This window comes from Bombina bombina, chromosome 2, assembly GCF_027579735.1.
Source record: "Bombina bombina isolate aBomBom1 chromosome 2, aBomBom1.pri, whole genome shotgun sequence".
Classification (NCBI taxonomy): domain Eukaryota; kingdom Metazoa; phylum Chordata; class Amphibia; order Anura; family Bombinatoridae; genus Bombina; species Bombina bombina.
The window spans coordinates 555,722,474-555,749,242 of NC_069500.1; positions in this window are offsets into that span (position 1 = coordinate 555,722,474).

Here is a 26,769-nt window from a genome sequence, read left to right on the forward strand (position 1 = left end):
AACTGCTGGATCTCTTGGAGGAGAACTGGCTGCTGGACAATCTCGATTTTATAATTGACCAGGAAGAGGCACTAGTCAAGGAATACAAGAGGCTGCTGGATCTCGCTAAGCAGCGTGCCAGGGGCATACAGATCTGGGGTGCAGCCCTCTTAAATTCATGGAGCTTGACTGTGGAGGAGTGGCAGCAAAGAGAAAGGGAACCAGGGCTCCTGGATCCTGATCAGCATTCTGGCTCTAAGATTATAGACTTGGACAAGGGAGAAATGGATGTCGATAACTCTCCCCAGCAGCAGAATCCCTTCCTGGGAGAGGAGACAGTCGGTCTCTCTCCCCAGCGGCAGAGCCATCCCCTGGGAGCGGAGGTAGTCGTCCTCCCTCCCCGTAAACAGAACCCAGGGAGAGGGGGGATTAGGAATACCGTCAGTGTTGTCATACTATCGGGCAGTAATCATGCAGAGGATAATTGAATGGCATAACATGACAAATGCTAAAGCATGGGCATCTATTGACTCCTTTCTTCTAAAATCACCAAGCATTGGCCAACTTAGCTGGATCAAACATTCGGCTAGACCCCCCCTTGCAAGACAATCCCCACTATATAATCACATCTTCAGAACGTGGGATGGGATCCGAGCCAAAATAAAAGGTATTTCATCTCCCATCTCCCCAATGTCACCAATATCATACAATGCAGAATTTGTGGGAGGTATATTGGCGGAAAAACCTAACCCAGTGGGTGGGGAATACACCCGCTGGCTTCTCGGGATGGCTCAAGTATGCACAGCTTACACACCTACTGAAAATCTTGCCCCATAGGGATAGTCTACTTAGAGACCTAACCCACTTCGAGAGACTATGCCTGTCGGGTACTGCACCCCGCGGCTCCCTATCAAAAGGCAAAAAAAATGTTAGACGTGGCATTAATGCCAAGACTACCTTCGTGTAGATTGCATTGGCAGAGAGAGTTAGGAATAGAGCTCTCTGAGGAACAGTGGCAGAATATCCTACATCACACAGCTAAGTCTTCCTCGGTACCCAGATCCCTAGAGCTTAACCACAAAGTGTTGTTCCGCTGGTACCTCACACCAGAAAGAATTAAGCAAATTTACCCGGGAGCAGGTGACACCTGCTGGAGAGGGTGTGGGTCCGTTGGAACGATGTCACATATATGGTGGCAGTGCTGCTCACTTTCCCCATTTTGGAGGGGGGTGGAGCAGTTCCTCAGGGAGTTACTGGGAGCATCATTTAACTTATCACCTTCCGTTGCCCTCTTAAATCTTAAACCGGATAAAATATGCAGGATTAAATGGAAACTAGCACAAATTATCATAAACAGTGCCAAGGCACTTATAGCTCGTCACTGGAGAACTGCACGTATCCCCACGAAGCAGGAGTGGATTTTCCACACCTCGGAACTCTTAGCGGTGGAAGAGTATTCTTTTTATCGGAATGGAAACTTAACATTTTTCCACGAGAAAGGGAACCAGGGCTCCTGGATCCTGATCAGCATTCTGGCTCTAAGATTATAGACTTGGACAAGGGAGAAATGGATGTCGATAACTCTCCCCAGCAGCAGAATCCCTTCCTGGGAGAGGAGACAGTCGGTCTCTCTCCCCAGCGGCAGAGCCATCCCCTGGGAGCGGAGGTAGTCGTCCTCCCTCCCCGTAAACAGAAGCCCTTCCTGGGAGAGGAGACAGTCGGTCTCTCTCCCCAGCGGCAGAGCCAGGAGCCGGGAGAGGAGACATTCGGTCTCTCTCCCCAGCGGCAGAGCCATCCCCTGGGAGCGGAGGTAGTCGTCCTCCCTCCCCGTAAACAGAACCCCTTCCTGGGAGAGGAGACAGTTGGTCTCTCTCCCCAGCAGCAGAGCCAGAGCCGGGAGAGGAGACAGTCGGTCTCTCTCCCCAGCGGCAGAGCCATCCCCTGGGAGCGGAGGTAGTCGTCCGCCCTCCCCTTACAGAGAAGCCCTTGCTGGGAGAGACGGGTATCAATATCTCTCCCCAGCGGCCGAACCCCTTCCTGGGAGAGGAGACAGTCGGTCTCCCTCCCCAGCGGCAGAGCCAGGAGCCGGGAGAGAAGACAGTTGGTCTCTCTCCCCAGCGGCAGAGCCTTTCCCTGGGAGCGGAGGTAGTCTTCCTCCCTCCCCGTAAATAGAACCCCTTTCCGGGAGAGGAGACAGTCAGTCTCTCTCCCCAGCAGCAGAGCCAGGAGGAGCCGGGAGAGGAGACAGTCAGTCTCTCTCCCCAGCGGCAGAGCCAGGAGCCGGGAGAGGAGATAGTCGGTCTCTCTCCCCAGCGGCAGAGGCATCTCCTGGGAGCGGAGGTAGTCGTCCTCCCTCCCCTTACAGAGAAGCCCTTGCAGGGAGAGACAGGTATCGATATCTCTCCCCAGTGGTCGAATCCCTTTCTGGGAGAGGAGACAGTCGGTCTCTCTCCCCAGCGGCAGCACAGTTTCCAATGGAGCGGAGGTAGCAGACCTCCCTCCCCAGCAGTAGATCTCCTTCTCACAGGGGGCAGGCCAGGGGGGTACCCGCTCATGCAGTTGGTGCCACAAGTTTGGGCACCCGAGTTTTGCCTGCCCCACCAAGGAGCAACTTCCACCAACAGTCTGGGGTGGGTATACAGCCGGGAAACCGGTACTGGCTTTGTTTGTGGGTGGGTCAGCCGGTACTCAACAGAGTGTCACAGAGGGAAACAGTTTGGCCATGGAACTTAAGGACACTGGAACTTGTGGAACAGCAATTGTTTGGGAGCCGGCCTTAGCAAACTTGTTTGGGACTTTGCATTTTGTGACTATCCCTGCACCCAAGGCGCAGGGTATAAACACCAGCAGAAACCCCCCAGGATGCCCCAAGCTCATGAGAGATGGGATAACCTCTCTCAGCAACCGAGAAGTGGAGGGCCACTGTCGGACAGCTTCAGGCCGACCTGTTAAGGGCGTTGCCAGGTCTGCCGAACTGGAGGGGGGAGATGTCACAGATCTCAGACGGCTAAGGCTACCAACCACGCCCTACAACCTCACCCCTGTTGTTTCTCAGTGGTTTTGGGCTCCTCAGAGCAACCACCATCTCTGGAAGCTGTTTGTTTCCTTTGTGTTGGCTTTTTTTTTGTTCAGAGAAAAGTTGGTGTATGACCAGGAAAATCCTCCTAGGCTGGCCGGGCTCCTGGAACTCCCGGTCGGCCGCCTTACAACGGACACCCGCCTAACCCCTCTTAGGCTGGACAGGCCCCTGGAACTCCCGGTCGGCCACAGGACAGCAGAACACCCGCTAACTTTAACCCAGGTTGCTCCAGCAACCATGTACCCCAGAGCTCCGCTCTTTTGGGGATTAGTAGCCCCTGAGGAGTACAAGGGGTGGGGGAATTGCCGGAAGGGAGCTCCTTTGGGAACCGGGGGTTTTAGACACCCCTAACCCCATAACGTAACTCCGGTCCCCAGTAACGAATCATGCTGATTTTTGGACTGTGAAATCTGGGGACCGAGAGCTTTAAAATGACACCCTGGAAATTCTGCCGCTCCGGGATCACCCCAAAACCGCCACCCATATGTATTGGGAATATGTGGGACTGTGGCTCCTATGGAGGTGCCGGGCTGTCTGGAGGGGCGGGAATGGCGGGAAAATAGTGGGATTGTCCAGGGTCTTATCAAAATGAGCTGACTGTATAAAAGGAGTGTGTGTTTTCAATAAAATCAGTTCCTGTTAAACCTGAATGCTAGGCTGTCTAGTTATTTGGGTTTGCTCCAGCTAAAATCACTTTTCCTGGGCTACATAGCAGCCTGTTCCAGGCAGAGGAAGGACACTCTGACAGAGCTACCTAGTCTGGTAGCTGGAGTCTGCTACAGGGTGGGACCCTGAGTACTGGTGCTGTCAGGCATTAGGTGTGGCTACAGGCTGTGGTCACATGCCAGCTACATAGCTGCAATCGGCAGGGCGGAAGCAGGACCTGTTTGGTGGAGCTACCCAGTCGTGGTAGCCGGGGTTATCAGTCACATTAAGTATCTAGGAATCCAGCTCATGCCGGCGAGTAGCAAATTATTTAAGCATAACTATATACCTATTATGCATAGACTTAAAAGGGAACTTGATAACTGGCAACATAAACCATCCTCATGGTGGGGTCAGATACACGCAGTAAAGATGACAGCCCTCCAGCAGCTACTTTATGTAATGCAAACTGTACCCATCCACTTACCAAATACATACATTAACCAATTACAATCAATGTTAAACTCATTTATTTGGGGAAACATTAAACCGCGCATTAGTAAGAAAATTATAACAGCCCCACAGGGAGAGGGGGGATTAGGAGTACCGTCAGTGTTGTCATATTATCGGGCAGTAATCATGCAGAGGATAATTGAATGGCATAACATGACAAATGCTAAAGCATGGGCATCTATTGATTCCTTTCTTCTAAAATCACCAAGCATTGGCCAACTTAGCTGGATCAAACATTCGGCTAGACCCCCTCTTGCAAGACAATCCCCACTATATAATCACATCTTCAGAACGTGGGATGGGATCCGAGCCAAAATAAAAGGTATTTCATCTCCCATCTCCCCAATGTCACCAATATCATACAATGCAGAATTTGTGGGAGGTATATTGGCGGAAAAACCTAACCCAGTGGGTGGGGAATACACCCGCTGGCTTCTCGGGATGGCTCAAGTATGCACAGCTTACACACCTACTGAAAATCTTGCCCCATAGGGATAGTCTACTTAGAGACCTAACCCACTTCGAGAGACTATGCCTGTCGGGTACTGCACCCCGCGGCTCCCTATCAAAGGCAAAAAAAATGTTAGACGTGGCATTAATGCCAAGACTACCTTCGTGTAGATTGCATTGGCAGAGAGAGTTAGGAATAGAGCTCTCTGAGGAACAGTGGCAGAATATCCTACATCACACGGCTAAGTCTTCCTCGGTACCCAGATCCCTAGAGCTTAACCACAAAGTATTGTTCCGCTGGTACCTCACACCAGAAAGAATTAAGCAAATTTACCCGGGAGCAGGTGACACCTGCTGGAGAGGGTGTGGGTCCGTTGGGACGATGTCACATATATGGTGGCAGTGCTGCTCACTCTCCCCATTTTGGAGGGGGGTGGAGCAGTTCCTCAGGGAGTTACTGGGAGCATCATTTAACTTATCACCTTCCGTTGCCCTCTTAAATCTTAAACCGGATAAAATATGCAGGATTAAATGGAAACTAGCACAAATTAGCTTAAACAGTGCCAAGGCAATTATAGCTCGTCACTGGAGAACTGCACGTATCCCCACGAAGCAGGAGTGGATTTTCCACACCTCGGAACTCTTAGCGGCGGAAGAGTATTCTTTTTATCGGAATGGAAACTTAGCATTTTTCCACGATTTCCAGTTCTACTGGGAAACCATATCCCAAGCTCTTACGGCATCAGGGGACCCTGCTCCATTATATATGTCCTAAAACAAAGTGGTGCTCTCTCCGGCCGGGCCTTTCCCCTCCTCCCTTCCTTTCTTCCCCCTCCCTCCCCCCCTCCATCCCTCTCCCTCCCCCTTCTCCTCCTCTCCCTCTCCTCCTATGTCCCTCCCTGTCCCTTACCCCTTTCTCATCACTAGATAGCAGGTTAGGATCAAACAGGTTAAAGATGTCTCACATATACATGGTATAGATTGTTTATTACAGTATGTTATGTATATTGGAATCGGCAAGAAACACTTTTAAGTCATACTACGCACACAGGTGACAGAGTAGAGAAAAGGCACAGGAGGCCCCTTCCATTGCACCCAAATATGGGCCACATTGACAACATCTCTATTTCAGAGTGACTTTTGCATATATGTGATAAATTGTGAGGGTGGCCTATTCATGAACTATCACGCCCACACGGGCCATAACTATACAATATTGTCCCTGAGTTGTATATTGAATACTATATTGTACTGCTGACGCTTTCAAAAAAAAAATGATTTCTAACCCCACTTCCCGACTGATTCACACTTGTGCCTTCCCCACTAGCCCATCCTGGCGGTATATTCACTCCCTGGACTCTTTCTGCACAAGAAAAATTAATTCTGACAGTTCCAAGCCATCATAATTGGTTTTCAACAGCAATTCAAGGGTTAAAAGAATTTCTAACCACACTTCCCAACTGATTCACACTCCTGCCTTCCCCACTAGCCCATCCTGGGGAATATTCACTCCCTGTTTTCTTTCTGCACAACAATATTCTGATACTTCCTAGCCATCAGAAATAGTTTTCAACAGCTATTCAAGGGTTAAAATGATTTCTAACCACACTTCCCGACTGTTTCACAATCGTGCCTTCCCCACTGGCCCATCTTGGCTGATTTTTGTTATTCCCTGTCCTCTTGTTGCACAAGAAAAACCTATTCTGATAGTTTCTGCCATCAGAAATGTTTTTTAACAGCTATTCTAGAGTTAAAATGATTTCTAACCCAACCTCCAGACTGATTCACGCTTGTGCCTTCCCCACTGGCCCATCTTGGCTGATTTTTGTTATTCCCTGACCTCTTGCTGCACAAGAAAAACCTATTCTGATAGTTTGTGCCATCAGAAATGGTTTTTAACAGCTATTCTAGAGTTAAAATGATTTCTAACCCAACCTCCAGACTGATTCACACTTGTGCCTTCCCCACTAGCTCATCCTGGCTGTATATTCTCTCCCTTACCTCTTGCTGCACAAGAAATACATATTCTGATAGTTAGCCCATCCTGGCTGTATATTCACTCCCTGTCCTCTTTCTGCACAAGAAAAAACTATTCTGATAGTTCCTAGCCATCAGAAATAGTTTTCAACAGCTATTCAAGGGTTAAAATGATTTTTAACCACACTTCCCGACTGTTTCACACTCGTGCCTTCCCCACTAGCCCAACTTGGCTGATTTTTTACTTCCTGACCTCTTGCTGCACAAGAAAAACCTATTCTGATAGTTTCTGCCATCAGAAATGTTTTTTTAACAGCTATTCAAGAGTTAAAATGATTTCTAACCCCACTTCCAGACTGATTCACACTCGTGCCATCCCCACTAGCTCATCCTGGCTTTATATTCACTCCCTTACCTCTTGCTGCACAAGAAAAACATATTCTGATAGTTCCAAGCCATCAGAATTGTTTTTCAACAGCAAATCAAGGGTTAAAAGGATTTCTAACCACACTTTCCAACTGATTCACACTTGTGCCTTCCCTACTAGCCCATCCTGGGTGTATATTCACTCCCTGTCCTCTTTCTCCACAAGAAAAAACTATTCTGATAGTTCCTAGCCATCAGAAATAGTTTTCAACAGCTATTCAAGGGTTAAAATGATTTCTAACCACACTTCACGACTGTTTCACAATCTTGCCTTCCCCACTGGCCCATCTTGGCTGATTTTTGTTATTCCCTGACCTCTTGCTGCACAAGAAAAACCTATTCTGATAGTTTGTGCCATCAGAAATGGCTTTTAACAGCTATTCGAGAGTTAAAATGATTTCTTTTTTTTTTTATATAATTTTTATTGAGGTAATAATTTGGCATACAAACACATAATTGCAGCAGTATACAATAGAAATCTAAATTTGCTTATGACAGGTTACAATGCGAAGGTTATAGATTGATAGACATTACACGTGATCTCAGTTATACTAAGCAAAGCGTAAAACATTCAGCTGCGGGAAGAATAAAAAACAGGTAAAACAACCATTCAAGAAAATGCCAATAAAAGTTTTGAACCTTCTGATTTATCTAAGAGGCCACTCTTGGCCCTCGTAACAGAAAATATTAAACAGCTATAGCGGAAGGTTACCCCCAAGGTAAGAGGCCTCTCATGGACCTCATTATGAAAACCTCAGATTTTAATTTTATTGCACTATAGGTTTGTTAGGTAGGGGAAAAAAAATGAGATTTCAGTGAAGTTGACCAATCTTACTAGGTCAAGCGGGAAAAGTAAGGTCAGCATTATGATGAAATGTAAGAGTTGCAATTATAAGAGGAGTGGTAAGGGTTGCGGTATAAGCGAGATAAACCGCTCATTTAGCTCTCCCAATAAGGAGGTAGATTATGTATTGGGGGGGGGGAGGGGGTGATTGTCTAAATGTGGTGGGTAGTATCAATTTAATAAGCAGGTTTAGATCTTATAGAGCGACATGACCATACATATCGGTTCAGGAGCCTGTGGTCTACTGAGGGAAAGTTAGAAAAGAAATTACTACATATCATACCAATAGTTTGCTAGGCACGGTGGGGCCAAAAGGTCCATGCTCTCATATTGATATCAATACAAAGCCTTCCCTTGCTAAAAAGGTTTAACAGTACAGCTTTGTGGGTGTATAGGTTGTCAAGGGGAAAGTAGGGATATACTGGCGACACACTGGACTAATGTAACATTTAGGTTATTGCAAGTATATTAGCCCTAGATAATAGCGATGTTGTTGCAGAACCAGCCTGCATCGAAAATACCCTATAGACTCTAAGGCGAGGTTATGTGTCACAACACAGCCATGACCAGAACGTCAAGGTATAAGTTATACATTCTAAATATATATTGAATCTTGCAGGTGTATATATTAACATTAAAAATAACCCACAGCATATCCAAGACATATATAAATAGTATTGTGACTGGCTCTAAAAATAATATATTAAAAAAAAAGACAGTATATGGAGAAGTTTACAGTTGCCACCATTAGTGCCTTACAACTTTTTAAGCAATTAACTACTCTGTAGCCATCTGGGGGGCTGAGAGTACCATCTGGGTACAAGGAACCACTATCTCAGATACCTACATCTGTAATTATAGCTTACAATATAGTTTACCTCAGGTCAGGAAAGAGTATTAAGGCACCCATTCCATCACAAAGAAGAAAAGAACACTCCCATCGTCTGGGCATGGGCCCTATACCCAACGATTGGGAGATAGATATGCGAAAGAACGGATCTCTAGGCAAGTTCAAACTACAGATAATAGTGGTCTTGGCAGACAAACTACTACAGAAGCAAAAACAACATTGACAAGAAACTTAAACCATGGAAATGTAGACATTTCAGAGTATTATACTAAGGTAGGCTAAAAATAGTCTGCTAAAAAAGTAGTTCTTGGACATACTGTAAGGTAACCTTCTAAATTGTTAGCAAACATATGAGGCACTTATGAGTATATTATATATTAATGCAAAAGGTCAGTACAGTCAGATTGCCCCTAAAGGTGGATCTTGGACAGAAATATATTACCTTAAAGGCCGACTGAGTTGATACGATACTGAAGCTACAGTGGGTGAAATACTTTTAGAAGTAAAAAGATGCCAGATTCAAGGGCATTGTTAAACTAATACAAAGGCTAGGACCACGGGTATTGAACATAAAAAGTGTGGTGAATAATTTAGGATCAAACCACTACTCCCCTCTAGTGGTGTAAAGTGGCTAAGGCTTCTTTTCATCTAAGGACTGTAAATTAATGCCATGAACTACGGTATAGCTTATTTTCATATAGAGCCCTCAAGTAACATAAATCAATAATAGGTAACAGGGTGCACAGATTATATAGCTGAACAAAAGGAAAAGTGAGATCCTAAGCGTAGGGACTAACAAATAAACATCAACAACAACTTTTGAAAGCAAAAGGCAGCACATATTCATAGTTGGCTATCCTGAGTTGTGACATCTATCAGGGCCAAGCTCAAAGACAGGGGCAGTCGCGCATGGGGGACAACAAGATGGTATGATATTGTGCAACACCTTGAAGCGCAGAACCCACTAATGTCAAGTTTATCCAGCTTCATAGTAATTCAGGTTACCAGGAGAGCTAGTCTGTTCAAGCGTGTACTGCCCGGGACGCCATAAAATAGGAAGTGGAGTTATTTTGTGTAAGATCCACTTTGTGAGGGTGTCTCCTCTGCTCAATAGGTCCCTCAGGTTATCTCTATGCAGGGCAAATAAAATTAAGAAATCGGCAGGGCCGTCTACACAGTCTACAGGTCGTTCGTTTGAGTGAGAGGGCACGGCAACAGGACATACCTGACAGTCATTCGGCGGGTGCTGAGGTTTTAGCTGGGGTGTTCCCTTCAGCACTGAAGGCATATTCTCTAGCGTGTTAGCCGCATGATCTCTGTTGCCTAGAGTCCGTTCCTGTTTGTGATGTCTGGAGAGTACATGTCCTCACTGCGTGCATTACGGCCCCCTTGTGTCCCACTGTAGTGAAACGGTCTGCTGTATCCGGTATCCAGGGGCGAGTGCCTGTAATGCCATGAGATATTTGGGCGGTCCGTGATAGTTGGTGTGCCAGCAGTAACCCCTCATTGTATACCCAGTGCCATTGCTTCTGGGGGTTCAGTGTTGAGAATACTTAGGGAAGCGTGCGCTAGAGACTGCGCTGTAGTTTGCTGCGGAGCCGATGCAAATTAATGCTCAAACACTGTCCTGCAGCTATCAAGGAAGCTGTAGATCTCATCCATAATGCGATCCGGAATCTGCATAATTATGCAGTGTAGATAGTTTAAGAATGGGGCCACAGGTTTTGGTCAATCCCGGTCCTCACTCCAAGTTCTGTAGAGGCCGCAAGATGGCTGCTCCTGGGATGTGCTCGCAGCGGCAAATACCTTAAGGTTGTGAGGTCTCAGCAAACATGTAGTCCTCTAAAAAATTAGTTGTGTAAGACCACTAGACCTTCTGGCCCACAAAAATGTTGGAGTTTCTGAGCCAAAACGGTCGCTAATTTTGCAAATAGTTATATTGTAGTCAGAGCTGTAAAGATGTACGACCGCTTAGCTTCAGAGTTGGCTCCTCCCCCCAGTTAAAATGATTTCTAACCCAACCTCCAGACTGATTCACACTCATGCCTTCCCCACTAGCTCATCCTGGCTGTATATTCTCTCCCTTACCTCTTGCTGCACAAGAAAAACATATTCTGATAGTTAGCCCATCCTGGCTGTACGTATATTCACTCCCTGGACTCTTTCTGCACAAGAAAAACTAATTCTGATAGTTCCAAGCCATTAGAATTGGTTTTCAAAAGCAAATCAAGGGTTTAAAGGATTTCTAACCACACTTTCCAACTGATTCACACTTGTGCCTTCCCCACTAGCCCATCCTGGATGTATATTCACTCCCTGTCCTCTTTCTGCACAAGCAAAAACTATTCTGATAGTTCCTAGCCATCAGAAATAGTTTTTAACAGCTAGTCAAGGGTTAAAATGATTTCTAACCCCACTTCCCGACTGTTTCACACTCGTGACTTCCCCACTGGCCCATCTTGGCTGATTTTTCATTTTCCTGGCTGTATATTCACTCCCTTACCTCTTTCTGCAGAAGAAAAACTAATTTTGATAGTTCATAGCCATCAGAAATGGTTTTCAACAGCTAATCAAGGGTTACAATGGTTTCTAACCCCAGTTCCTGACTGATTCACACTAGTGCCTTCCCCGTTAGCCCATCCTGGCTGTATATTCATTCCCTGGACTCTTTCTGCTCAAGAAAAACAAGGCAGCACAAAATATCCAAATTATAAATCTCAGATTTATTGTGTCAGAGTACATAAACCAAACACCAAAAAAGTGTATATGTGCTAAGATAAAATAACACTACAATGGAGGTCAGGAACATATATAAAGAGCAGGAAATGTCAACAGACTTATATGAAAAGAGGAACTTAGTGCTAAAACGCCCAAATGTTCCTGAAAGAAAGGAGCACATAGTGCTACTGCACGCTCCTAATAACTGTGGTATTAGTTGCGGTTAATGAAAACACTTTTAGCTGAGAAGGGGAGAATATTCTTTGAACAGATTTAATCCGTATTGTGAGCACATAGGACAACAGACTACGCTGTATAATACTTCATATAGTTCATTGATACAAACATGCATTTACTTGCCACTGGGATTCCCCCTGTACGGCTCCTTGTGCGTATCAATGTAACTTAGTAACAAAGTGTGTCCAGCTTGATAATCCTCTTACTTTATACAGCTACTGATGTTCATGTATGCCACAGCTGCTACATCCACAGTCGTCACACTCAAGTGTTAGCAAAGTCTTTCTAGTTGAAAGTCATTCCATGACCACCCACAGTGTGTAGTACTTTCAAAGTATGCCGGTTAAATTACGCGTTTCGCCCCTCCCACTAAGGGGATTGGCCAGGGATTCGTCAGATGCTGAATTCAATTCCTGCCAATGCTTTTATAGGCTTACTCCTTCAAAAAGCTATATATTTTTATGTGCCATGTTTTTCATATAGCTACTACAATTAGTCACATTATTTACATTATTTACATTGGCCTTAAACTTGGTGAACGTGTATATATCAGCAAGGCGTTATTCTTATTACATATTGAATATCGTAATATTTATATACAGGAATAAATACAATTACCACTGTTTTCATCAATTTAAAGATGACAATCTTTATATCTAATTCCCTGTTATATTCAGATAGAATTACACATTCTAACTAGTGGATATATATTCTACAAGTAAGCAGCATACTTAATTTTCTCATTTAGTCCCTTCGGGGGTCAATGTTTGTAATTTAAACATCCACTTTGCTTCATGTTGAAGGAGTATCCCATCAACGTTACTTCCTCTTCTCTTTTGTTTAATATGTTCGATACCTATCACTTTCAAACATGAATGGTTTGCTTCATGACACATTTCAAAGTGTCTAGCTACGGGACTGTCTTTGTTTTTAATATCATACCTGTGCTCTTTTACTCTATCTTTTAATTCTCTGCTCCTTTTACCAACGTACAATTTGGGACATGAACACGACAGTAAGTAAATAACCCCTGTCATGTTACATGAAATCCACTATTTAATCTGAGTTTTAGAGAGCATAGTTGAGAATATTCTGGTTTTTGAGATAATGCTGCATTAAGTACATTTACCACAAGGGTGGCACCCAACTCTCTTATGTGTTGATTCTAACCACTTTCTATCTGGGGTACTTTTCTCAAATTCAGAGTGTAACAGTTTGTCTCTGAGATTAGGTGCTCGATTTGCAGTTATAAGTGGGCCTGTGGACAAGCTATTATACAGAGCTTTATCTGCAAGTAATATTGGCCAATGTTTTGACATAATGCTCCTAATTTTTCCCCAATGACAATTATAGGGGGTTATTAATCTGACTTGATTTTGTTTGTCTTGGCACTTGCTCTTTGGTTTGTATAATAGCTGCTGCCTACTTATATTACGCGCTCTGGTCCAGGCTTTTCTGTTTGCTCTATAAGAGTATCCTCTCTCTTTAAATTTCCCTGCTTGTTCCTGTGCTTGAAGGTTTCAGTGTAACAGTTCTTCTTCAGCCTTAGGAACTGTCCCACTGGGATTCCAGTTTTGAGGTTATCTGGGTGATGGCTAGTGGCATGAAGGAGGCTATTGGTAGCCGTTTCTTTTCTGTAGACTTCAGTTGTTATATATCCATTTTGGATCTTAATCTTATGATCTTGTTATCTTGTCTCTGCTGATTTGTGAAGTAAGGAAGATATTGCATCTATTATTATTCAGTATAGATACAAAATATTCTGCTTCTTCCTCCTTACCATCCCACAATATAAGGATGTCATTCACGAAACGCAGCCATAGGAGGACATGCTTATCAGCCCATTCACTCATGCTTTGGAACACTTCTTGCTGTTCCCAAAGTCCCAAATGGAGACAAGCATAAGTGGGTGCGCATGCCGCTCCCATGGCTGTGCCCCTTAGTTGACGAAAGTACTTGCCATCAAATCCAAATATATTGTTTGAGAGTACAAATTCCAGCAGTTTCAGAACAAATTCAGTGTGTTGGTGATACTCTGCACCCCTCATTTCCAAAAAGTGTTGGGCCGCATATAGCCCTACGCTGTGTGGAATTGAGGAGTACAAGGACTCTACGTCCAATGCCACAAAGACAGCATTTTCAGTGAGTTTTACATTATACAACGTCCGTAAGATGTCATTTGTATCCTGTACATATGATGTCAATGTTAATAGGAATGGACATAGAAATTCATCTACATATTGACTAATGCCTTTGGTTGGGCCTCCCACTCTGGATACAATTGGCCTCCCCTGTGTTTTTATGTAACTTTGGGGTATAGTAGAAAGTGGGGGTTATGGGGAACTTCTTGTACAAGTAGTTGAATTCTTTAAGTGAGACAAGACTTGATTGTTTTTCCTCATTTAGCAGGAATAATAGTTCATTGCATGATCTCTCAAAGTTCACTCTCTGGACCACAGCATATTGTGAGGGATCATTCAAGATATTCCTTACTTGTTGTGTATTGTCAGGGCTACTGTAAGTCTGTAATAGAAAGTTAGGCTAGATATAAACCACAACTGCTGAGATAGTGTTTTAGTAAGTTTTGTTGTGTAGCAGGGAGATTTCTGGGATTGAACATCAATTACTGACATGAGTAATGTAAAACCCCCAGTAATCAATGACCAGGTTTATGATTGGTTGTTATAAGCTGTAGAACTCTATTGCTGCCACCTGTGACAAGTCACTTACATATGCAGCAGGGTAACCAGCTTAAATAACCAAAGTGTATACACCTTGCAAGAGAAGGTATGAGACTGAGCAGTTATGAGAAACTAGTACTGATATGAGGTGCTATTAGGTTTGCAATATTTACAGGTTAAAGGTAAAAAGTAAAGTGGAGTTGATAGTTAAGAGTAGCTTTCCTTTACTTTGTCAAATAGGGATCTGGATGACACTAACGTCTGTGTCCGTAGCAGGGAGCACACCAGAGAGCGATACAGGGAAGTGAGCAGTGACTGGAGAGATGTTGCAGCTGAGGCAGCGTGTGAAGCTGGTGTGTGACGTCACCGCAAGGAAACTTGAACAGCAGGCTGAGAGTAGTAGACGTTCAAGGAGTAAGATGCAGTGGTATCCGAGTTTGCTTTGAGGGTAAGCAGTGAAAGCTGGAGAGAATCCTCTAGACGAGTGCATAGTTAAGATTGGCTCAGAGGGTACTCCACTACAGAGGAAGCGTAATACCAAGCAATGATAAGACTGACAGACAGTCATTTATACCGGATGTTGGAGGAGGGGTTTCAATCTGTTACTAAATACAATAATTAGTTGATATTGATGACAAAGTGAAGAGATAGTGCTAAGAGTTAGGTAAATACATGACAGGACTCCCACCCTAAGGAGCAGCTCCGCGGCTCAGGGTCTAGGTCTATCAGGGTTCCTTTGGTGGAATTAGGATACCAGTCTAGGCGCTGAGATGTTGGAGACTGGTTCCCAGGAGTTGTCGTCTTGAGTGTATCCCTTCCAGCGTATAAGATACTGTAAGTTTCCATGGCAACGCCTGGAATCTAGTATAGAGTGAATCTCATATTCGATATTAGGATCAATTGACACTTGTGGGGTAGAAGATTGTGAGGTAGATTTTCGACAGGACGTTAGGGCTTCAGGAGAGAGACATGGAAACTGGGGTGTATCTCCATGTCATCAGGTAGACGAAGTCGGACTGCATTTTCGTTGATGTTTCGGGTAATAGGATAGGGTCCTACAGGGAGTGCAGAATTATTAGGCAAGTTGTATTTTTGAGGATTAATTTTATTATTGAACAACAACCATGTTCTCAATGAACCCAAAAAACTCATTAATATCAAAGCTGAATAGTTTTGGAAGTAGTTTTTAGTTTGTTTTTAGTTATAGCTATTTTAGGGGGATATCTGTGTGTGCAGGTGACTATTACTGTGCATAATTATTAGGCAACTTAACAAAAAACAAATATATACCCATTTCAATTATTTATTTTTACCAGTGAAACCAATATAACATCTCAACATTCACAAATATACATTTCTGACATTCAAAAACAAAACAAAAACAAATCAGTGACCAATATAGCCACCTTTCTTTGCAAGGACACTCAAAAGCCTGCCATCCATGGATTCTGTCAGTGTTTTGATCTGTTCACCATCAACATTGCGTGCAGCAGCAACCACAGCCTCCCAGACACTGTTCAGAGAGGTGTACTGTTTTCCCTCCTTGTAAATCTCACATTTGATGATGGACCACAGGTTCTCAATGGGGTTCAGATCAGGTGAACAAGGAGGCCATGTCATTAGATTTTCTTCTTTTATACCCTTTCTTGCCAGCCACGCTGTGGAGTACTTGTACACGTGTGATGGAGCATTGTCCTGCTGTAAGGATTCCAGTCCTGCTTTTACTTTTTGCCTCAACTTACCTTCCTCACCTGTACTTAAGGCATCACCCCGCCCCAAACAAGTGCTTAGTTGTTGAGTATTGTTTGCTGAAACCAGTGCTCCCTTTCTTATAAGCTATATACTTATCAAAAGAAGTTTTACTTCTACTACTTTAACATTTGGATTTACAAATACCAGCTGCAGTTTGGTCACAAAGGGACTAATAACAACTAGTCTCATTCATCCTGAAGATTGCTATTCCAAGAAGTATTAAGTTATTCAACTCCTCATCTCTACAGGAATTGCTATCTAATTTCCAACAGGAGGATTCTACCAACTACTACTACGGTATTAGTATCAAATCTAATTTACCTTGGATGCCTTAGGTAACGGCTAATTACAAATTTCATGTTTCCTTTTTGAACTTTTGTAAACTGACTTTGTCTCTCAGAAATTACTTTGATTGCAACGAATGTTTTATTTAATTCTATGAACTTCCTTTGAATACATTCTTATACCGGACAGTAACGGACTTTATGTGACGTCACACAGCCTCATACATCTCAGCGTGCCATACAGCTCCTTACAACTCAGCGTGTCTCACAGCTCCATTTACAATCACTAGTCTGTGTTCAGTTTTCCACGCTGCAAGCCTTACTCTGTGTGCTGTGTCTCGCAGCAGGTCACGCCCCTGTCAGCAGCTGCAGTCTGTGTGTCTCACATCTCTCATGCCTCAGTGATTATTACAATGAACACTATCTCTCACATTTGGGTTTGAGCACAATTATTGTCAAAAGTTGTTATTAATAATAATACTTATTTTCAGCCTCTAAATATTTATATGGTATAACGATATAATATAACCATATAAAGACTTACTGCCATTACTTATAAAAATCACTCTGAATAAAACAGTCTATGCTGATATAATAGCCTGTACTTCAGTTGTGAAACAAATATAATTTATTTAGACTCTGCAGTTGTGATTCAAATAACCAAGGAACCTGATATAACAACTAAGCCATAAAATATGGATCCAGCAGAGCTTCCTCAAATTGTTTATAATTTAACACAAAGAGTTGACCAACTTAGTCAAGCCTTTAGAGAGTTACAATTAGAAAATGAAACTTTAAGAAAAGTAATAAAAGACACTGTCTCTATTAAACAGAGCCTTCCTGACAATCTGTCAGAACCATTTATTGCACCTCCAGATTTTTTCAACGGAGATAGGAATTTATACCGTCAATTCAAAAATGCTTGTCTGCTTAATTTCACCCTTAAACCTAAAACATACCCAAATGATAGGGTTAAAGTCCTTACAATGATAAGCTATTTAAGAGGTGAACCTCGCATATGGGCAGACACTCTCTTTGAGACAAATAATGCTGTTCTTTCATCTTTTTCATCTTTTCTGGATATCATGGATGAATTATACTATGATTCTAACCTACAGTATACTTCTGAGAAAAAGATGAGGAACTTAAAACAAGGTAACAACCCTGTTGAATGTTACATAACAGAATTCAAGCAATATTCTATTGACTCTCAGTGGAACGCCATTGCTTTAAAAAACCAGTTCAGGCTTGGACTCTCTGACGCAGTAAAAGATGAATTAGCCCGAACTGAGTTACCTGATACATTGGAAGGCCTTATGAAGCTCAGCAGGCAAATTGATAGGAGATTACGTGAAAGAAGATTTGAACGTCAATACCCTGAAATTGTTCATAAGAAGGATAAGGTTTTTAACCATTCCACTTCTAATAGTCCTCATACTGGTTCAACTGGTGCTGAAGCAATGGATATAAGTTTTTTCAGAGGACCTCTAACTCCTGAAGAACGTATCAGAAGGAAGACTAGAGGCCTCTGCATGTATTGCACATCCTCATCTCATACCTTAAAGGATTGCCCATCTTTGCCACAGAACAAGAAGAGTAAGTACCATACCAATCTTTCTCTCCAGTCAAAGCATAACAACCCTCTTCATTGTTCTTTACTTCTTTCTCTACAGTGGGCAAATAAACAACTGACCATTCCAGCCATCTTGGATACAGGAGCACAAGGAAACTACATTGACAGTTCTCTGGTTTCTAAAAATAAAATACCATTGATAAAAAAGTTGTCTCCTATTTTCCTTCGTGTGGTTGATGGCTCTGAGATATCATCAGGGCCAATTACACATCACACCATCCCGCTCTCTGTCACTACATTAAAAACACATCATGAACATCTCACTTTTGATGTAATCACTTCTCCATTATTCCCAATAGTACTTGGGCTAGCTTGGTTACAGCTACACGAACCTGATATTAATTGGAAATCCTTAAAAGTTCAACTAAATTCTGATTTCTGTCAACAGACTTGCCATAGAATTTCTTTTCACAGTTTATCCTCCACATCAGAAACTCTGATACCAGAAATGTACAAGCAGTTCTCTGAAGTCTTCAGTAAGAAGGAAGCAGATACCCTTCCCCCACACAGAATCTACGACTGCCCTATTGAACTGAAACCTGGAACAACGCCACCTATTGGACATTTATACCCACTTTGTCAACCGGAACTGGATCATCTAAAAACTTACCTAGATGAAAATCTAAAGAAAGGGTTTATCCGTCCTTCAGTTTCTCCTGCTGGTGCAGGAATGTTCTTTGTGCGGAACAAAGACCAATCTCTTCGGCCTATCATTGACTTCAGACAATTGAACAAAATAACCATAAAAAACCGATACCCTCTCCCCCTCATTCCTGAACTCATAGAAAGACTCAGGCATGCTCAGATTTTTACTAAATTAGATTTGAGAGGGGCGTACAATTTAGTGCGTATCCGTGAGGGGGATGAGTGGCTTACCGCTTTTAGAACTAGGTATGGGTTGTTTGAATATCTAGTTATGCCTTTCGGCTTAACTAACGCACCCGCAACTTTCCAGTTCTTTATTAATGACATTTTCCATGATCTCCTTGACACATGTGTTGTTGTCTACCTAGATGACATTTTAATCTATTCCACAAATCTAGAAGAACATATCAAACATGTTAGTTGGGTTTTAGCAAGACTCCAAGTCCATCGGCTATACGCCAAATTGGAAAAATGTATTTTCCACACCAACAAAATAGAGTTCCTGGGTTACTCCATCAGCCCAAATGGGATTCAAATGCAAGATAACAAAGTGGAAGCAGTAAAATCATGGCCCACACCTTCAACACGGAAAGAACTACAAAAGTTTCTTGGTTTCAGTAACTATTACAGAAAGTTCATTCGCAATTTTTCTAAAATTGCAAAACCTCTGACTAAATTAACTAGTGCTAATTGTTCTTTCCAGTGGACTAAAGAACAGGATGATGCGTTCAACTTCCTAAAGAATTCCTTTTCATCTGCCCCCATTCTGAAATATCCTGATCCAAACCTTCAATATACCCTAGAGGTGGATTCTTCAGATTATGCTCTTGGCGCTGTCCTCTCCCAAAGACAGTCTCCTACAGAACCACTACACCCAGTTGGGTTCTATTCAAAGATTATGACTCCAGCAGAGATCAATTATTCCATTGGGGACAAGGAACTTCTAGCCATTAAAAGAGCCTTCGAATTCTGGAGACATCTCCTTGAAGGTACCTCCCTACCTATAGTGATTTATACGGATCACCGGAATTTGGAATATCTACAAAATAATAAAACTTTATCTGGACGTCAAGTGAGATGGAGTCTCTACTTTAGTCGTTTCAATTTCCAAATCATGTACAGGCCGGGTTCAAAAAATGGGAAGGCAGATGCACTCTCTCGACGAGATCCAAGACCTATACAGGAAGACTCTCCTACTAGCATTCTTCCCCCTACTCGATTCCTTGCTATCCTATCTCAACAGGATAAGGAATATCAATCTGATCTTTCTTTAGAAGACCAAACCCTACTAGATAGACTAACCCTCCAGGATGGTTTTTACTTCCATGGTTCTAAACTTTATATTCCAGAACGTTTCAGACAGAAAATAATCAAAGATCATCATGACCCTCCACTAATTGGTCATCCAGGAATCAAACGTACACATGAGCTCATCTCCAGAAGTTACTGGTGGCCATCGATGAAAACCAGTATAAAGGAATATATACAACATTGTACAACCTGTACAGTATCAAAACCAGAAAGGAGACCTCCCTATGGCTATTTAATTCCTTTGGAAGTACCGGAATCTCCTTGGTCTCATTTGGGAATGGATTTTATAGTTGATCTACCACCTAGTTCTGGACAAACCACCATTTTAGTTGTTACCGATCATTTTACTAAAATGGCACATTTTATTCCTTTTCATAAGTTACCCACTTCCATTGAAACAGCATATTTATTTCTAAACCACATTGTACGATACCATGGGTTACCATCCATTTTAACTACTGATAGAGGAACCCAATTCACCTCACGCTTCTGGAAAGCACTCACTAAAGCACTCCAAATCGATCAAAGGTTAAGCACAGCCTTCCACCCTCAGACTAATGGCCAAACTGAGAGACTCAATCAGTGGCTTGAGCAATATCTACGATGCTATTGCTCATATCATCAAAATAAATGGACTTCCTTTCTCTCCATGGCTGAATTTGCCTATAACAATACCATTAACAGCACTACAAATTACTCTCCCTTTTTCGCCAACTATGGTTTTAATCCAAGATTCACTATCCAAACGACTTCTACACATGACTCACCATCTGTTGATGTGCTAACACAAAACATAGCTGAAAATTTCCTACATTTACGAGATAACATCAAACAAGCTCAGGCGTCTCAGAAGAAATTTTATGATTTACGTCGTAGAGCTTCTCCGAAATATTCTATAGGGGACTATGTTTGGTTATCTTCCAAAAACATTAAAATGCACTTACCAAGTAAAAAATTGGCTGGGTTGTTCCTTGGCCCATTCAAAATTCTACACATCATCAATGAAAATGCCGTCAGGCTTGATCTACCTGATTCTTTACCCATCCACCCAACTTTCCATGTATCATTATTGAAACCCTACTTGGGAGATAAACCTGATGTACCTCTTCTACCCCCTTCTCCTATTCAATTGGGCACTGATGTCTATGAAGTTTATGATCTTTTGGACTCAAGATTTTATAATGGGGAATTACAGTATCTGGTCCGATGGAAAGGGTTCGCCCCAGAGGATGATACTTGGGAACCTCATGCACACATTAATGCTCCAAAGCTTATTGCTCGTTTTCATAGAAGATATCCAAACAGACCTAAATTCCAACCCGTGGTCGGCTTGCTTGAGGGGGGGGATCTGTAAGGATTCCAGTCCTGCTTTTACTTTTTGCCTCAACTTACCTTCCTCACCTGTACTTAAGGCATCACCCCGCCCCAAACAAGTGCTTAGTTGTTGAGTATTGTTTGCTGAAACCAGTGCTCCCTTTCTTATAAGCTATATACTTATCAAAAGAAGTTTTACTTCTACTACTTTAACATTTGGATTTACAAATACCAGCTGCAGTTTGGTCACAAAGGGACTAATAACAACTAGTCTCATTCATCCTGAAGATTGCTATTCCAAGAAGTATTAAGTTATTCAACTCCTCATCTCTACAGGAATTGCTATCTAATTTCCAACAGGAGGATTCTACCAACTACTACTACGGTATTAGTATCAAATCTAATTTACCTTGGATGCCTTAGGTAACGGCTAATTACAAATTTCATGTTTCCTTTTTGAACTTTTGTAAACTGACTTTGTCTCTCAGAAATTACTTTGATTGCAACGAATGTTTTATTTAATTCTATGAACTTCCTTTGAATACATTCTTATACCGGACAGTAACGGACTTTATGTGACGTCACACAGCCTCATACATCTCAGCGTGCCATACAGCTCCTTACAACTCAGCGTGTCTCACAGCTCCATTTACAATCACTAGTCTGTGTTCAGTTTTCCACGCTGCAAGCCTTACTCTGTGTGCTGTGTCTCGCAGCAGGTCACGCCCCTGTCAGCAGCTGCAGTCTGTGTGTCTCACATCTCTCATGCCTCAGTGATTATTACAATGAACACTATCTCTCACATTTGGGTTTGAGCACAATTATTGTCAAAAGTTGTTATTAATAATAATACTTATTTTCAGCCTCTAAATATTTATATGGTATAACGATATAATATAACCATATAAAGACTTACTGCCATTACTTATAAAAATCACTCTGAATAAAACAGTCTATGCTGATATAATAGCCTGTACTTCAGTTGTGAAACAAATATAATTTATTTAGACTCTGCAGTTGTGATTCAAATAACCAAGGAACCTGATACCTGCATGAAAATCATGTTTTTCTTGAAGGATGCAGACTTCTTCCTGTACCACTGCTTGAAGAAGGTGTCTTCCAGAAACTGGCAGTAGGACTGGGAGTTGAGCTTGACTCCATCCTCAACCCGAAAAGGCCCCCACAAGCTCATCTTTGATGATACCAGCCCAAACCAGTACTCCCCCTCCACCTTGCTGGCGTCTGAGTCAGACTGGAGCTCTCTGCCCTTTACCAATCCAGCCACGGGCCCATCCATCTGGCCCATCAAGACTCACTCTCATTTCATCAGTCCATAAAACCTTAGAAAAATCAGTCTTGAGATATTTCTTGGCCCAGTCTTGACGTTTCAGCTTGTGTGTTTTGTTCAGTGGTGGTCGTCTTTCAGCCTTTCTTACCTTGGCCATGTCTCTGAGTATTGCACACCTTGTGCTTTTGGGCACTCCAGTGATGTTGCAGCTCTGAAATATGGCCAAACTGGTGGCAAGTGGCATCTTGGCAGCTGCACGCTTGACTTTTCTCAGTTCATGGGCAGTTATTTTGCGCCTTGGTTTTTCCACACGCTTCTTGCGACCCTGTTGACTATTTTGAATGAAACGCTTGATTGTTCGATGATCACGCTTCAGAAGCTTTGCAATTTTAAGAGTGCTGCATCCCTCTGCAAGATATCTCACTATTTTTTACTTTTCTGAGCCTGTCAAGTCCTTCTTCTGACCCATTTTGCCAAAGGAAAGGAAGTTGCCTAATAATTATGCACACCTGATATAGGGTGTTGATGTCATTTGACCACATCACCTAATATGCTTAATTGGTAGTAGGCTTTCGAGCATATACAGCTTGGAGTAAGACAACATGCATAAAGAGGATGATGTGGTCAAAATACTCATTTGCCTAATAATTCTGCACTCCCTGTATGTACAAAGATGAGAGTTTCCATGATGGTGCTGAGAGACGTAGGTTCTTTGTCGAGAGCCATACCAGATCCCCTATGGAATATTGTGGTGGTGGTGTTCTCCTCTTATCATAATAGTATTTTTGGACCTTTTTTGCATGGTCTATAGCAGTTCGTACGGATGAGAAGTTGGAAGATATGGTATTGGTTAAATCTGATACGATTGGAGATGAGGTTTCATTGTGGGGTAGTATATGAAAGTTGGGATAGTAACCATAATTGATAAAGAATGGTGTTTGCTTAGTGGAAGAATGTATTGTATTGTTATAGCAGAATTCTGCATACGGAAGGTGTTGCGACCAGAGATGTTGTTGAGAAGAGCAAAAGGCACAGAGGAATTGCTCCAACCATTGGTTACATCTTTCGGTCTGCCCATACCATGTGGATGGTAAGCTGAAGTAAGTCTTCTGTCAATGGAAAGAGATTTACAGAACTGAGTCCAGAGATTACTAGAGAATTGGTGGTTTTAGGTAATCCATGGTGTTTAAACACGTGTGAGTAGGAGTTGAACTGTCTCGTATGCGGTGGGTAATTTGTGAAAAGGTATGAAATGTACCATTTTGCTGAACAGGTCAACAACCACTTAAATGGAAGTATTGTTGGCAGATTTTGGTAGATCTACAATGAAATCGAGAGCGATCTCTATCCATGGTCTATTAGGTGTGTCTAACAGTAGTAGCAACCCGTATGGAGGCTTGTTGCCTTTTTTTGATATGGTACAAATCCTACAAGAAGAGATATAATCTGAAATGTCAGTGGTCATGTTTGGCCACCAGTATGATCTTTTAATCAAATCTTGTGTTTTGGTTAATCCTGAATGACCAGCGAGTGGAGAATCATGGACAGATTGTAACAAAGTATCTTTGACTGAAGGGGGAATATATATTTTGTCCTTATGATAATACAGTATATCCCATTCAACTTTTTGTGAAGCTCAGTTAGGGGTTTAGTTTGATCATTTTCTTGTTGAATTTTAAGGTAAGAGGAGCTATCAATAGAAAAGGAAAGAATATTCTCTTTCGGAATGACAGCCTGTTTGGAGGGTAGGCTGTGCGGTTTTTGAGGCAGTCGGGATAAGGCATCCGCCTTCCCATTTCTTTATGTGGGTCTATAGGTTATCAGGTAGTTGAACCTGGAAAAATACAAATTCCATATGTCCTGCCTTGCAGTTAAGGTTTTAGTAGATTTTAGGTATTGAAGGTTCCTGTGATCCGTATAGATCAGGACTGGAAGCGTTGTTCCTTCTAAGAGGTGTCTCCAATGTTCGAATGACACCTTAATTGCTAGTTGTTTGTTGTCCCCAATGGGGTAGTTTAGTTCAGGGGGTGTCATAGATCTAGAATAAAAGGCAACAGGATGGAGTGGATGTTTAATAGATTCTTGTTGTGATAAGACGGCTCCTACGGCAAAATCAGATGCGTCCACCTCCAGAACAAATTGGTGCTCAGGATTAGGAAATTTGAGGATGGGTGCAGAGAAGAACTTAAGTTTGAAGAAATCAAAGGGCCTTCTGGGATGTATCTGACCAATTGAATAATACGTTAGATCTGGTTAGGTTTGTCAATGGTTTAGCATATATGGCAACATTTTTTATAAACACAATAAAAATTAGCAAATCCCATGAATCTTTGTACGTCCTTTTTGGATCTAGGGATTGGCCAATTTATTACTGATTGGATTTTTGTATCTTCCATTCGAATTCCCGATGCAGATATTTCATACCACAAGAAGGTTATGGATTGGGAATTAAAGATACATTTCTCATCTAAGTAAGATTTCAAATGAGATAACTCTGGACCTGATAGGGGGAAGATATGACCACAGGGAATTTCTGCTCCAGGCAGCAATTCGATCGGGCAATCATATTTCCTGTGAGGTGGAAGATTTTCTGATTCCCTTTTACTAAAGACATCAGAGAAATCTTCGTATTCAGGGGGTATGGAAGTGTCAATAGATGTGTTAGTGAATTGAAGGATATCTGTGGGGAAACAAGTTGAAGTACAAAATTCAGAATTAAACTGTAAGGTTAAAGATGTCCACGATATATGAGGGTTATGTATGGTCAACTATTTTAAACCTAGGATTAAGGGAAAAATAGGGGAAGAAATAAAATAAAAACTGAGATATTCTCTGTGATGGTCTTGGGTAGAAAACAAGAGAGGTATTGTTTCGTATTCAACTGGCCCAGAGGAAATGATGTTACCATCAATGACCCTTAAATGAACAGGACATCGTTTTTTTAACCAGTGGAATTTTATTTTGCTTGGCGAATTGTGCATCTATATAATAAGCTGTGTCCCCAGAGTCAATTATCCCGGTCATGTTGACCCGAAGAAGTTCCCACTGTAAGAGAAGTGGAACTTTACAATAGTTTGTACAAGGAGTGAGAGTACCATAGCATTGGCTTATAGAAACAGTCTTACCCTTATTCTGTCGCTGCAGAATCAGACAATCTTTTACAGCGTGGTCATCTGATGCACAATACATACAAAGATTGTTATTGCGTCTTCTTGTCTTCTCCTAGGCAGTGAGTGGTCCTTTTAGGAAGCCAATTTCCATGGGCTCAGTACTTGATTTATGTGTCGGGAGTGTTGTAGTAGTGTGTTAAAAAAAAAATTGTGTATTGTCTGGGTAAGTCCTTTCTTGGTGTCTCTCTCTAAGACGTCTGTCTATTGTTATACTTAAGTTTATGAGCTCCTCTAAAGTGGGTGGTAAATCTACACGAGAGAGCTCATCTTTAATTGCTTCTGACAGGCCTAAGCGGAACTGGTTTCACAAAGATACGTTGTTCCATTGAGAGTCCTTGGCCCATTTTTTGAAGTCAGTTATATATTCCTCTACAACCCTTTTCTTTTGTTTAAGAGATATCATAGCATTCTCTGCTGTTAACTGCTTATAGGGATCGTCATACAATTGGCCTAGGGCGGTGAAAAAGGAATCTAGGGAATTGAGAATATTATCATTGGTTTCAAAGTAGCTGTTTGCCCAAGTTCTGGGCTCTCCCCTGAGATTGTTGTTAATACCTTAGCTCTATCTGTTGGATAAGTGTGATGCTTCAGAGCAAATAGCAAATGACAGGCATTCCAAAAGTCCCTAAATTGTGACCTATCTCCATAGAATTTTTCAGGGGGACTGACCTGGGGTTCTATGATATGTGTCTTAGTTTCTACTATGTTTTTAACATAAATGTTTAAGGCATCTATCTCTGCCTTCAGGGTATTTAACCCATCAGAAACTAAATCTATTCTTTGACTTAATGTTTGCATGTGTGAGACCATCTCAGCTGGGTCCATTTTGTTTACGGGCTTGGTATTCTGTCAGGGCTACCGTAAATCTGTAATAGAAAGTTAGGCTAGATATAAACCACAACTGCTGAGATAGTGTTTTAGTAAGTTTTGTTGTGTAGCAGGGAGATTTCTGGGATTGAACTTCAATTACTGA